Here is a 14565-nt window from a genome sequence, read left to right on the forward strand (position 1 = left end):
TCAACAATTTAAGGCCTTGTCTTTTCACTTATCACCATAAGATGGTTCATAAGAAAATCAAATATAGTTCTCTTACTCTTGCATTCCCTAATACCTGGTCATGTTTTCATATTATTAATCATATTTCCTACCCTTGATTAATTCAGTTCATCAGAGGATCTCATTTACTTGCTAAGAGACCACTGATCTCTCTTCTTGGAGAAATAGAGAAATTCAAGATCTAAAACACATAACATCATTGCTTCCTAGACTTTGATTAATTACTTCAGGAGTATAGGGATGACTGGTACTGTTAGGGGAAGCACACTGATTGAAACCGCCCACCCTGGCCAGGCACCATAGTAACCATTTGCATGAGTTGTTTTATGACAGGAGATCCTGATAAAGAATACGGAACTAATAAGCCACCACCAGCCAGAAGAGTTCGGGAAAGGTCGAGAGGAGACACTGCCTGTCCGTCCACTTCCCAGAATCCCTCTTGCCAGCATCCATCTTGGCTGAGCGATGCGTGCGCCACCAGGAAAGACTCTGAATTAGAATGATTGGCCACAGACCACCCAGAAACTAATCCCATCACCATAAAACCCAAGACTGCGAGCCACGCGGCAGAGCAGTTCTCCTGGGTTCCCTTACCCTCCTGCTCTCCACCCGGGTTCCCTTCCCCAATAAAATCTCTTGCTTTGTCAGCATGTGTCTCCTTGGACAATTCATTTCTGAGTGTTAGACAAGAGCCCAGTTTCGGGCCCTGGAAGGGGTCCCCCTTCCTGCAACAGTACCAGTTAGGATTTAGAAAACTACAAATTCCTCAGCTTGACTTACAAATAAACTTTTAGTGAGTCCTCCTTTTTCTCCTGGGAGTCTGTGAAGCACATCCATGGAGACTGATGTCCCAGAGGAATCAATAAAAATGCCCCAGTAACAAATCATTATTTTCAGAGAGGAATTCTTGACCTAGATCAGTGTGAACTGATCTACTACTCATTTTCAATACAATTCCCTAAATGCTACAGAAGTCTTGCCTTTTCTTAATAGCTTTATGAATAGAATTCAGTGATGCATAACAGCACTTGCCTTAAATCCCAGAATGATTCATTTTCCTTGTGCAAAAGAAGAAGGAAATTTTTCTGTTCCAATTAGACTGCCTTTAAAACCAGTCTCTCCTTTTCTTTCAGTCTACTTGTGGACAAGGACACATCTCAGGACCAAAGTATTTCCCTGGGAATCCTTAGTGCTGTGAGTATTGTGTTGCTAAAGAGAGGGAAAGAGTACTCTTTGGAAGTAGAAGTCCACTCTTCTTTAGAATGAATGGATACAGTAGCCTGGATGCCCTGAAGCCTTGCTATAAATTCCAGTAAGTGAATTTCAGTCTCACACAGAAAATCAGAACAATGAGTCAGACTTGGACCTTCCTAAGTAAAATGAAGGTCTAAATTCACTACTTCTTACTCAAAATCATCAATTCCTGGGATGAATTTCAGACTGGTTGTCTCTGTTTTCATCTCAGCTTAGGAGAATTCCCCAAGTAGTGATCTTTGATGCACTTCCCCTTGTGTAGTTTATAGTATATATCCTGAGTGCCCCTGCTTTAAGATTGTGCACAACTAAACATCTTCAGCGTGATTGTATGATCAAAGTCTTAATAAAAACTTTAAGTTGGTGTTTATCAACAATTAAAAAACAAAAGGAATAAGCCAACAAGGATCTCTTGTATAGCACAAGGAACTCTGCCCAAGGTTATGTGGCAGCCTGGATGCGACTGGGATTTGGGGAAGAATGGATACATGTATATGTGTGGCTGAGTCCCTTTGCTATTCACCTGAAACTATCACAGCATTGTTAATCAGTTATACAAAATTAAAAGTTCAAAAAAATGAGTAAGCAAACAAAACAAACAACAAAAAACCCCCAAAGCTTGGGACATATTGCCCTTAGCCTTAGTATTAATATATTAATACTTTTCTACTTTTTGTCTTCCTTTGAGACTATGAAAAGATTAAGAAAGTTGAAAGATGCTTGATTGCAACAACATAGCTTGGGAGAAAAATGACTCAATTCCATCTCAAGCCATTGAGCATTAAAATGGGTTAAGAAAAATATGTGTACTCTGAAAAGTCTGGAGAGCTAGGATAATATCCAAACCAAAGTAGGAAATTCATAGCCTTGATCAGGAAAGATGGAGCAGAAAGCTCCACATGCAGAAAAACTTACAAAAGAAAAGTTAGAAGCAGCAGCAGACTTGACAAATTATTCAGCAAACAGTCCCTGTTAAAACACGCCTCCAGCATTTGAAATACAGAGATGGTAGCGTTTTGGAAACATATGCAAATATCAGTTTACCTAAATGAATAGGTAACTGGGGACACGGTATCAACAAACTTTCCACTTAAATAAGCATTCAGAAAACATTTTTTGAGGGCTTATTTCGTCCCAAGTTCTATGCTTAGGTCCTACAGATACTATATTGCTGCCCTCAAGGGCCTTAGAGTTTACAGAGGAAGCAAAGGAAGCCATTAATACAGTTTTCTAAGTGTTCAGATATAGATAAGCCCAGGGTGTTATGCAAGCACAAGAACATTAGAGTAACATCTTTACTAGACCAGAGATGGAAAGTCAGAGAAGTTTTCCCAGAAGGTGGTTCCTCAGCTGAGATCCTAAGTCAGACAGGATTTAGTCAAATAATGAAGAGATTGGAGAAGGGCATTCTAAGCAAAAGATTGGCATGAACAGTGATTAGGAGACAAGAGAGAGGCTGGGCCTTCCCTGGTGGTCCAGTGGCTAAGACCCCGCACTCCTAATGCAGAGGACCTGGGTTCAATCCTTGGTCAGGGAGCTCAACCCCACATGCCGCAACTAAGAGTTTGCATCCTACAACTAAAGATCCTGAATGCTGCAACTAAGACCCAGTGCAGCCAAATAAATACTTTTAAAAGATAGAGAGGCTGGCACATTCAGGGAATTAGAGCAAGGGTGAACAAACTGTTTCTGTAAAGAACCTGACAAAGAATATTCTAGGCTTGGGGGCCATCTGCTCTCAGTTGTGACTACTCAGCCCTGCCACTGGAGCACAGAAGCAGCCGAAGGCAGTATGAAAAAGAATAAGTATGGTCCTATAAAACTTTATTTACAAAAACAGGGCCAGGGCTTGCCAAACTCTGAACCTGGATAATTCAATAAGCATGGAGCAAAAGAAAAAAAAAAATGGCAGAAGTTCAGGATGGAAGATGAGGTTAGTAAGACAAGATCATCAGTGGCCTTGAACGGCATACTAAGGAATTTGGATGCTACCCTCAAGGTCCTGACCTTGTCACTGGAGAATCTTGAAAGAGCTCATCCACCACTGGCAGCCCCTTTCTCTATAGAGTATAAATGTGCACGAGGGCTGGGGAGGAAGGCTGATACCATGTTTTACACACACACGCATTTGTCCCATGTTAGCAAACTCCCTGATTCAAGGTCCTCCCCGCAAAAAAACTTCATGAATCCATCTTTTAAACTGACTTACAGGAGGTTTGTCCCACCTGTGTTAGCTCATCAGAAGTGCCTGGACAAGCCTGACTCCAGCTTCCGCTCAGTCTGGGTTCTCTGCCCCAGCTCTGTTTTGAAAGCATTGATTGGGTTCCTGTCTGGAATGCATTTCCCCTCCACAGCCAACTCTCTTTTCCTATTGAACTCCTCTAGGACTGGGCTTAGGCACCTTCCTTTCTGGAAAAACTTCATTAACCCCTACCCAGGCTGGGCAAATCTTCTCTTCTAATTGTTCCCAAAACAATCTGTACACAACTCTACATTTTCACTCACTCATTGGGTTATGTTGTAATTGTATGTGGGTTCTCTCCCTATTGAAATGATAAGCTCCCTGGGGATTTCCCCGGTGGTCCAGTGATTAAGACTCGGTGCTTCCAATGCAGAGAGCACGGGTTCCACCCTTGGTTAGGGAAATAAGACCCCACATGCCTTTCAGTGTGGCCAAAAAATTTTAAAAAGAATTTTTTTTTTTAAATGAGAGGCTCCCTAATCCCCTAGCAGGACTTGGAGCATAGTACGCTATCAATAAGTGGCTGTGAAATAAATAGGTCTAATTCCCTAAATTCTGAAATGTTTAGCCCTTAGAAATTTGGTTTTGGCCAGGAGAGAATGCCACTGTTTTCTGTACGGGGAATGACGATAAACTCCTATCTACCCTGTTTAGAGGGACCAGGCTCATGGCCAGCTATACTAGCCATTAATAGAAATTCAAATACATCTCTGACTCTCATAGTTTCATGGAAGAGAACTGGTGTTTGTGACATTACAGACAAAAAATAACTCTTTGGAAAAGATATGGGAGTGAAGAAAGTATTTTTCTACCCTAAACACTCAGAGAATTCATGCTATCTCATATAGAGATAGAATTAAGCAAACTATCAATCAGCTGTGACCTACCTCTTTATGCTAAATTTCCTGCATACTTTGAAAATTGGGTGATTCATTTCAGAGCAGTTTATCTTACCCATTCCAAAGAAGAACCATATGAAAGAATAGCCTGAATAAAATAAGAAATATTTTTACTATTTTCTGGTGAATTTAGTGGAACAGAAAGAAAGTGTTCAGGCTATGAAATTTTGCATATACAAACAGGAATGCTTTCTGTGGTATAGAAAGATTGTTGTGTTGTGTTAGTCAATTGTTGTGTTGTGTTAGTCACTCAGTCATGCCTGACTCTTTGTGGCCCCATGGACTATAGCCCACCAGGCTCCTCTGTCCATGGAGTTCTCCAGGCAAGAATACTGGAGTGGGTAACCATTCTCTTCTCCAGGGGATCTTCCCAACCCAGGGATTGAACCCAGGTCTCCTGCATTTCAGGCAGATTCTTTACCATCTGAGCCCCTAGGGAAGCCCTGGTATGGAAAGATGCTTAGCTACAGCAGACAGTTTTGATAGGAATGTATTCCAAGGGTTTCCATTTTGTTATCCTTAGCATTTGCTAGCCTTTCCACTGTGATAAGTTTGTGTCTACAAATCTTTATCCAAAATACATTTATTAGGTTTTTCTATGTATTAGACCCTGATTTAGTTGGTCTTGGAATTTTGAATTAAAGTTTAGTATATTTCCCCACTTGCTAAGCAATTTTATTCATTTAATTTTGAATATTGTTTAGTTTACTTAAAAAAAGAATCTGAATTAGAGTGGAACAAGGTTCTTTAGAAAAACATCTACTCTATTATTTAAGTTGTATCTCATTGCTAATATACAACAGCAATGATTTTTACTTATAAAAATACACACACGTGTCTATATAAAATCAGTTTTTTAAACATATTTATGAATTAAGAACTTTCTTTCAGAATATAACATGAGTGTGATTTACTTCTTAATGAGCCTACAGCTGGGTGTATGTAGAAAAGTATGCTCCGTGGTTTCAGACGCTGCAACGCCATGGACTGCAGCCCACCAGGCTCCCCTGTCTATGGGATTTTTAGGCAAGAACACTGGAGTAGGTTACCATTTCCTCCTCCAGGGGATCTTTCCAGCTGAGGGATGGAACCCACACTTACTGCATTGGCCAATGGCACTCTGCCACCTGGGAAGCCTCATACCACTCTATACATTGTTCATTTTAAAAAACTGTGTGGATGATGGACAGATAATTATAGTGGTTACTCTCATAGCTGTATAAAGGTGAACAAGTACTTTCCCACTACTCGAATGTGCTTTTCTAAGTCCATTAAAAGTTGGTTTATCTGGCAAAGGAACAAGCCAAATTATGAGTAAGGAAGGAGTGCTTGATGTGTATGTACATGTAAAGGAAGGGTATGTCATGAAGGACCTTAAATAGAATCAGGATTATCTGTTTTCTTTTAGCTTTTTATTTTATGTGGAACTATAGCTCATTAAGGCTTCCCTGGGGGTTCAGACAGTAAAGAATCTGCTGGCAATGCCAGAGACCTAGATTCAATCTCTGGGTTGGGAAGATCCCCTGGAGAAGGGAACAGTTACCCACTCCAGTATTTTTGCCTGGAGAATACCATGGACAGGAGCCTTGAGGGCTATAGTCCATGGGGTCGCAAAGAGTTGGACACAACTGAGTGACTGACACTTTCATATAGCTCATTAACAATATTGTGATAGTTTCAATGGACAGCAAGGGGACTTGGCCATATATATACATGTATCCATTGTCCCTCCAATTTTTTTTTTTCAAAATACGGAACGCTTCACGAATTTGCATATCATCCTTACGCAGGGGCCATGCTAATCTTCTCTGTACCGTTCCAATTTTAATATATGTGCTGCCGAAGCGAGCACGTCCCTCCAATTTTTAAAAAATACTTATTTAATTTATTTATTCAGCTGTGCCAGGTCTTAGTTGCGGCACAAAGGATCTTTAGTTGTGGCATGTGAACTCTTAGTTATGGCACGTGGGATCTTAGTTCCCTGTCCAGGGATTGAACCCAGGCCCCCTGCATGAGGAGTATAGAATCTGAGCCACTGGACCACCAGGAAATTCTCAACACCTAAAGTCTCAATCAATTTAAAGTTCTTTCAGAACTGTTTGAAATGAACCATGTTTTTGTTTGATAATGCCTCAGTATGGCAACTTCTGTCTTGATGTAATACAAATTTTTAGATAAACCTAAAGGTATTTATTCCCACATAGTACCAAATCCTGAGGGCATCAAGGTGAAAATTTCCAGTTGAAGTATGCCAGTTTCTATGCTTCAATCCAGGTAAGCCATGTGTTTAGGAGACGAGCAGAAGTCTCAGAGCCAATGTAACTGCTGAGTCTTTCTTGCTACAAAGCTCAGCCTCTCGGTTACATTAAGATCTTACGTTAGAGGTAGCCTGTAAGATCCTCTAAGGCAGGTGACAAACATTGGTTTAACCCTGTCCTGAGGGAAGACATCTGGCAGAAAAAGCTTTCTAGAGAATGATGACACAGACGAGTCACAGTTTGTAATAAGAGTACAGTAAGTCCCTACACGCGAACAAGTTCCGTTTCAAGAGTGCATTTGTAAGTAAGCCCAATTTGTTCATTAAGTCCAACAAAGTTAGCCTAGGTACCCAACTAACACAATCAGCTATACAGTACTGTACAGTAATAGGTTTATAAAACTTTTCACACAAATAATACATAAAAAACAAATGTGGAAAAATAAATATTTTTAATCTTATAGTATATAAAAGTACAGTAGTACTATTTATACCACCGCTGCTTTTACACTTGCTTCCAGACATCCCAGGCTTGAAATAAAGATACTGCACTATTGACTTCTACGCAGTGTGTTTGCCTGTGTGTGTGTCTTAATCACTCAGTCATGTCCGACTCTTTGAGATCCCACGGACTGCAGCCAGCCAGGCTCCTCTGTCCATGGAACTCTCCAGGCAAGAATACTGGAGTGGTTTACCATTTCCTTCTCCAGGACTCTATACAGTACTTTACAGTAAAGCATAACCACATGTAAAGAGATGCATACATTTGACAATGTACTCCAGACATATGGACGAACTTACATGATTAGACATGCGAACACAGTCACATCTTTGAAAGTTCACAACTTGAAGGTTCATATGTAGGGAACTTAGTGTATTATGTATGTCCCTTTTGCAATAGCAAGAGAGGACTGTCATTTAAATTTCATTAAAATTGTGATTTTTGGAAAAGGATTATTGTGTATTTCTTTTAGTATTGAACTGAAAATTGCAAATGCAAAACAAAGTGTATTGAGATAAAGATGTTATTACCTGCTTTTCTTAGAGAGGATCTGTCTTGGGGCTGGGCAGAGGAAATGAGTCATTTGAAAGCAAAGAGAAAAAGCCAAAGGGCATGAATATCATCAGGAGCCCTATCACCAATCAAATGGTTTAAATTGCCCTGAATGAGAAAATAAGCATAGTATGTAGTGCTTCTCTAGAGAGGAAAACAGCAGAGAAGGAAAAGAGATGGGGAGGGACTTCCCTGGTGGTCTAGTGGTTAAGAATCCACCTTTCGATGCAGAGGACACAAGTTGGATCCCTGGTTGAAGAACTAAGATCCCACAGGCTGCAGGGCAACGAAGCCAGCATGCCACAACTACTGAACCCCCACATGCCACAGCGAAGAGCCCGCACATCACAAGGAAAACTTGGCACAGTAAAAATAAAAATTAATTAATAAATTAGATGGAAAGGAAGAAAAAAAGGGCGGGGAGAGCCAAAAAGATGGCATACAGCAGAAAATTCTGTGGGAAGAAATCAGTGAAAATTCTCCTAAGCTGGGGTGCCTCCAGCATATTTTAAGAAGGGAGATGCCTTGGAACTTTCCTGACAGTCTAGTCATTGAGATTCCGAACTTCCACTGCAGCGGGCACGGGTTCAATGCCTGGTGAGGGAACTAGGACCCTGCATGCCCCTTGGCGAGGCATTTAAAAAAAAAAACAAAAAACAGAGATTGTAACACTCAACTTGAGGTCACATTTCCAAAATGTTCATCTGTCTTCTCAAGCCTTCAGTAAAGTCTCCTACATTACCAAATGCACATATGAACAGGACGTCTATATTTGTTGTTGCTGTCAATTCGCTAAGTCATGTCAAACTCTTCTGTGATCCCATGGACTGTAACCTATCAGGCTTCTCTGTCCATGGGATTTTTCAGACAAGAATGCAGGAGTGAGTTGCCCTTTCCTCCTCCAGGGGATCTTTCTGACCCGGGGATCTAACCTGTGTCTCCTGCATTGGCAGGCGGATTCCTTACCACTGAGCCACCAGGGAAGCCCAGACAGAGGGTAAGGTGATATAAAACACCTTGTGTGTTAGTCGCTCAGTTGTGTCTGACTCTTTGAGACACAGTTGACTGTAGCCCACCAGGCTCCTCCATTCATGGGATTTTCCATGCAAAAATACTGGAGTGGGTTGCCATTTCCTTCTTCAGGGGATCTTCCCAACCCAGAGATTGAACCCCAGTTTCCCGCATTGCAGACAGACTCTTTACCTTCTGAGCCACCAGGGAAGCCACCTGACAGATCCTATAAAGGAGAGAAAAACAAATGTGAAAGTACATTAAGGCTTCAGTTCATGAAACTCAAACTAAACACCAATGTGATTCATGCATTTTCCATGCTTTATTAATGTTTTTGTATTGTGTACCAAACTGTGCTGGTACTGCTTCTGAAAATTTATATTCTGCCAGAGAATCAATTCTAGGAGTTGGAAATGCCAGTTGGAAAAGCCTTTCCAATGGTGACGCTTCAACATCTGAGCATCAAGAATGAAATGAGGGACTTTCCTGGTGGTCCAGTGGTTAAGACTCTGAACTTCCACTGCAGGAGGTGTAGGTTCAATCCTTGGTGGGGTAACTAAAATCCTGCATGCTACAGGGAGCAGAAAAAAGAAAAAACTAAAGAAATGAACTGCAAGAAGACTAAGTGGCCCTGCCTTAGACTTGAGGTTTTTTCACCAATATGGCAGCTCCCAGAACTACCAAGGAGAGTGTTGTCTACCTGCAAGTACCTGCAGGAGCTGGAGCACTGTCTTGAGGAAAAGAAGTCCTGGCCACAGACACAACATGCCAGAGCCTGAGGCTTCACATTCACCCTACCGTGTCTTGGGGCCCCAGAGCTAAATGTCATCCCCAAATGTACATATCCCTGCTTTCTCCAAGAGAGAAAGAAATTTCCCGAGGACCCACCCAAACAATATCATAAACAACCTCCTACTCAGATCCCTGAATATTAATTATTTTTCTACTGTCTCTAACTCTAATGATGAGGTTGAGCTCCTTGGATCTAACTGAGCCAAATCTTTGTCAATGAGCTCTTGAGTTAATTTGTTACTGAAAATGTACATGGGCATCCCAGGTGGTGCCAGTGGTAAAGAACCCACCTGCCAATGTAGGAGACATAAGAGACGTGGGTTCGATCCCTGAATCGGGAAGATCCCCTGGAGAAGGGCGTGGCAACCCATTCCAGTATTCTTGCCCATAGATTCCCACAGACAGAGAAGCCTGGCAGGTTATAGTTTATGGGGTTGCAAAGAGTCGAACACAACTAAAGCGTCTGAGCACTATTGAAAGTGTACACACTTAAGTATGAACAAGTGTTTCCATGATGTGTTCCACAGTATATTAGTTATTCAAAGCAGGACTCAGTATTCAAATTGGGGGAGGTGCAGAGCTAGAGGTTGAGCAGGATCCTTCACTACTCAACATCTCAGAATCTTTAATACTATGTTGAAAAAAATATTTTCCAATGCCCAGGTTTATGCATATGAAAGTGCTTGCTATATCATCTTGAGTTTTTTTAAAGAACTGTATCCATAATTATGACGTAAATCATAGCAATGACCACTCCCAAAGAAGACTTTGCAATCCTCCCTTTAACCAATTAAATGATAGCTTCATGTTGTTGTTATTCGTTCAGTGGTGTCTGACTCTTTGCGATCCCATTGACTGTTGACTGTAGCTCATCAGGCTCCTCTTTCCATGGGATTTCCCAGGCAAGAATACTGGAGAGGGCAGCCATTCCCTTCTTCAGTGTTTTTTCCCAATTCAGGGATTGAAACTACATCTCCCGCATTGCAGGTGGATACTTCCCTGAGCTACCAGGGAAGCTCGATGGCTTCATGATTCTACATTCAGTTCAGTTCAGTTCAGTCACTCAGTTGTGTCCGACTCTTTGTGACCCCATGGACTGCAGCAAGCCAGACTTCCCTGTACATCACCAACTCCTGGAGTTTACTCAAACTCATGTCCATTGAGTTGGTGATGTCATTCAACCAACTCATACTCTGTTGTCCTCTTCTCCTCCTGCCTTCAATCTTACTCAGCATCAGGGCTTTTCAAAATGAGTCAGTTCTTCGCATCAGGTGGCCAAAGTATTGCAGTTTCAGCTTCAGCATCAGTCCTTCTAATGAATATTCAGGACTGATTTTCTTTAGGATGGACTGGTTGGATCTCGTTGCAGTCCAAGGGACTCTCAAGAGTCTTCTCCAACACCACAGTTCAAAAGCATCAATTCTTCGGTGCTCAGCTTTCTTTATAGTCCAACTCTCACATTCATCCATGACTACTGGAAAAACCATAGCTTTGACTAGATAGACCTGGTAGGCAAAGCAATGTTTCTGCTTTTTAATATGTTGTCTAGGTTGGTCATAGTTTTTCTTCCAAAGAGCAAGAATCTTTTAATTTCATGGCTGCAGTTACCATCTGCAGTGATTTTGGAGCCCCCCAAAATAAACTGTCACTGTTTCCATTGTTTCCCCATCTATTTGCCATGAAGTGATGGGACCAGATGCCATAACCTTAGTTTTTTGAATGTCGAGTTTTAAGCCAGCTTTTTCACTCTCCTCTTTCATCAAGAGGTTTTTTAGTTCCTCTTCACTTTCTGCCTTAAGGGTGGTGTCATCTGCATATCTGAGGTTATTGATATTTCTCCTGGCAATCTTGATTCCAACTTGTGCTTCCTCCAGCCCAGTGTTTCTCATGATGTACTCTGCATATAAGTTAAATAAGCAGGGTGACAATATACAGCCTTGATGTACTATTTTCCCAATTTGGAACCAGTCAGTTGTTCCATGTCCAGTTCTAACTGTTGCTTCTTGACCTGCATACAGGAGACAGGTAAAGTGGTCTGATATTCCCATTTCTTGAATAATTTTCCACAGATTGTTGCGATCCACACAGTCAAAGGGTTTGGCATAGTCAATAAAGCAGAAGTAGATGTTTTTCTGGAACTCTCTTGCTTTTTTGATGATCCAACAGATGTTGGAAATTTGATCTCTGGTTTCTCTGCCTTTTCTAAATCCAGCTTGAACATCTGGAAGTTCATGGTTCATGTACTGTTGAAGTCTGGCTTGGAGAATTTTGAGCATTACTTTGCTAGCATGTGAGATGAGTGCAATTGTGTGGTAGTTTGAACATTCTTTGGCATTGCCTTTCTTTGGGATTGGAATGAAAACTGACCTTTTCCAGTCCTGTGGCCACTACTGAGTTTTCCATATTTACTGGCATGTTGAGTGCAACACTTTCACAGCATCATCTTTTAGTATTTAAAAAAGCTCACTGGAATTCCATCACCTCCACTAGCTTTGTTGGTAGTGATGCTTCCTAAGGCCCACTTGACTTCTCATTCCAGGATGTCTGGTTCTAGGTGAGTGATCACACCATTGTGGTTATTTCGGTCATTGAGATCTTTCTTGTATAGTTTTTCTGTGTATTCTTGCCACCTCTTCTTAATATTTTCTGCTTCTGTTAGGTCCATATCATTTCTGTCCTGTATTGTGCCCATCTTTGTATGAAATGTTCCCTTGGTATCTTGAATTTTCTTGAAGAGATCTCTAGTCTTTCCCATTCTATTGTTTTCCTCTATTTCTTTGTATTGATCACTGAGGAAGGTTTTCTTATCTCTCCTTGCTATTCTTTGGAACTCTGCATTCAAATGGGTATATCTTTCCTTTTCTCTTTTGCCTTTAGCTACATTATTTGTGCAAAACTACTCCTTATCCTAGATCTAACTCAGTGCTGGGCTGCACCGGCCTGCGCTTTCCCAGCTTTAAGAACAAAGAGAGAGCCCAGAGTCAACTACAGAACCATCAACAGTTTAATGGATAGGGGGTCTTACACATCTGAAGCCAGTTCCTGGAGCAACACCCCCACCAAGTATAGGCCCAGTGAGCAGGACATAGTGGCAGTCTTCACTCCCAAGGCAGGGAGGGGGGTGGAGGGAAATGACATCAGGCGGATTCATTAGTTACCAGGTAAACCAGCAGGGGAAGAGCCCCTCACTGCCCCTTCGAATCTCTGAAACAGCAATCACTAACTGGGGCCTGGGGCAAGTACTGGGTTGGCCCAAAGTTTCCTTTGTTTTTTTTTTTAATAGGCAGAGGAGCATGCAGGTGGCCCTCTGTATCTGTGTTTTTTGTATCCAAGAATTTAACCAACACAGATCAAAAATATTCAGAAAAAAATTCCAGATGGGACTTCCCTGGCGGTCCAGTGGCTAAGACTCTGCTTCCAAAGCAAGGGGTGTGGTTTCAATCCCTGGTCAGGAAACTAAGATCCCACATGCTACATGGCCAATAATAATAATAATAATCCAGAAACTTCCAAAAAGCAAGACTTGAATTTGCTGCACCTGAGTATCTATTTTCATAGCGTTTACATTGTGCATACAACTATTTACCAAATATTTACATCTTATTACACATTATAAGTAACCCAGAGATGATTTTATGTATATAGGAAGATATATATATATAGATTGTGTGAGCTGCATGAGCAAACAAAGGATAAAGGGTTCTTTTGGACCAGACTACCTTCTTTGAGGGGAAGGTACTGCACGATCTTTATCATGCAAATGACCTCACTAGTGTTGATGAAGCAATTTCAGATTGACTCTTTTAGGTCACGTTTCTGGAAGAGTTGAAACTTTGAGTAAGTCTTGGTTTGCTATCCTGGGGTGCAAATGACTCTATTTGGGGCTTATTGCTTTTCAACAATATTCATTACGGAAAAGTAAAACAAAGAGATGTCACTTTTATCCAACAAATGGATCAAAACATACAGATTTGGCAACATAAAGTAACTATGTGGATATAGAAGGGAAGATTCTCATACACAACTATTAAGTGTATACATTTCTCAGCCTTTGTGAGAATGCTAGTGACAGTGTTGCATAAATGAATGTAGGGTATGTTTATCACAGTATTGTCTGTGGAGTCCCATACCAAGGCCACAGATCCAGGGCCCGGCACTAAGGTTATCTTTAGAATTGAATGAGCCCCATAGCAACTGTTGCCAAAAGACCCCTGATCCCTACCAGGCAGCTTCTTGGCCCCTGGTATTTTGTATTAGGCAAAAATACCCACCCTAACCAATCACCTAATGCTACCCTCCCAGCAGGATTTTCTTCGTGTTGAGACTATAAATACTGGCTACTAACCCACGAAAAGCATTGGCTCTATCTTGTTGGTCATGAGGTCCGCCCGCTGCATTTATTGGGCCCTAATCTTTGCTCCCTGCTCTTAATAAACTTACCCCCTTCTGAAATACTCTGTGTCCGGAAATTCTTTTCCAACTCACACTCAGACTGACACAACACTGTCCATGATAACAATTATAAACAACATATATTATCACTAGGTGAATGGCTATTCAGACTGTGGAATGTCATGCAGAAAGATAGAAGGAATAAGGGTGAAATGTATGTACTATGAACAGATGTCCAAGACCCCTTGCTAATGCTGTGGAATCTGGAGTCACAAAACACACCCCAGAGGACACTCAAGACAGTGGAGTACAGTTTATTACGCCAGCAGGTCCAAGGGGAATCAGTTCCCAGCAAGGACCCTGATGTTTCTGAGAGGCCCAGTTTTATACCACCACCCCTCCCTGCCCCGCACATGACTGGTTACATGTTAGCAACCTCTTTGTTGTATATGACTGAGTTTTACAGTAGGTGCTAGGAGAACAAACATTTAAGGTTAAACCGTGTGTGTGTGTGTGTGTGTGTGTGTGTGTGTGTGTAGTGGGGGGAACAATGATTTTACACCAAGGTGGGATGTCTTCATGGTTAATCTAACAGGGGCAGCCTGACCTCAACTATAACATCCGT

The 14565-nt window shown here is 41.5% G+C and overlaps 1 non-coding gene across 1 annotated transcript; it reads right to left on the minus strand.

Annotated features, from left to right (window-relative positions):
- Positions 1-6179: 6179 nt before the first annotated feature.
- Positions 6180-6286, minus strand: LOC139037300 (U6 spliceosomal RNA). Its single transcript, XR_011490121.1, has one exon. It is a non-coding gene; the product is annotated as a U6 spliceosomal RNA (small nuclear RNA).
- Positions 6287-14565: the final 8279 nt, after the last annotated feature.

This window comes from Odocoileus virginianus, chromosome 10 (genome assembly GCF_023699985.2).
Source record: "Odocoileus virginianus isolate 20LAN1187 ecotype Illinois chromosome 10, Ovbor_1.2, whole genome shotgun sequence".
Lineage (NCBI taxonomy): Eukaryota > Metazoa > Chordata > Mammalia > Artiodactyla > Cervidae > Odocoileus > Odocoileus virginianus.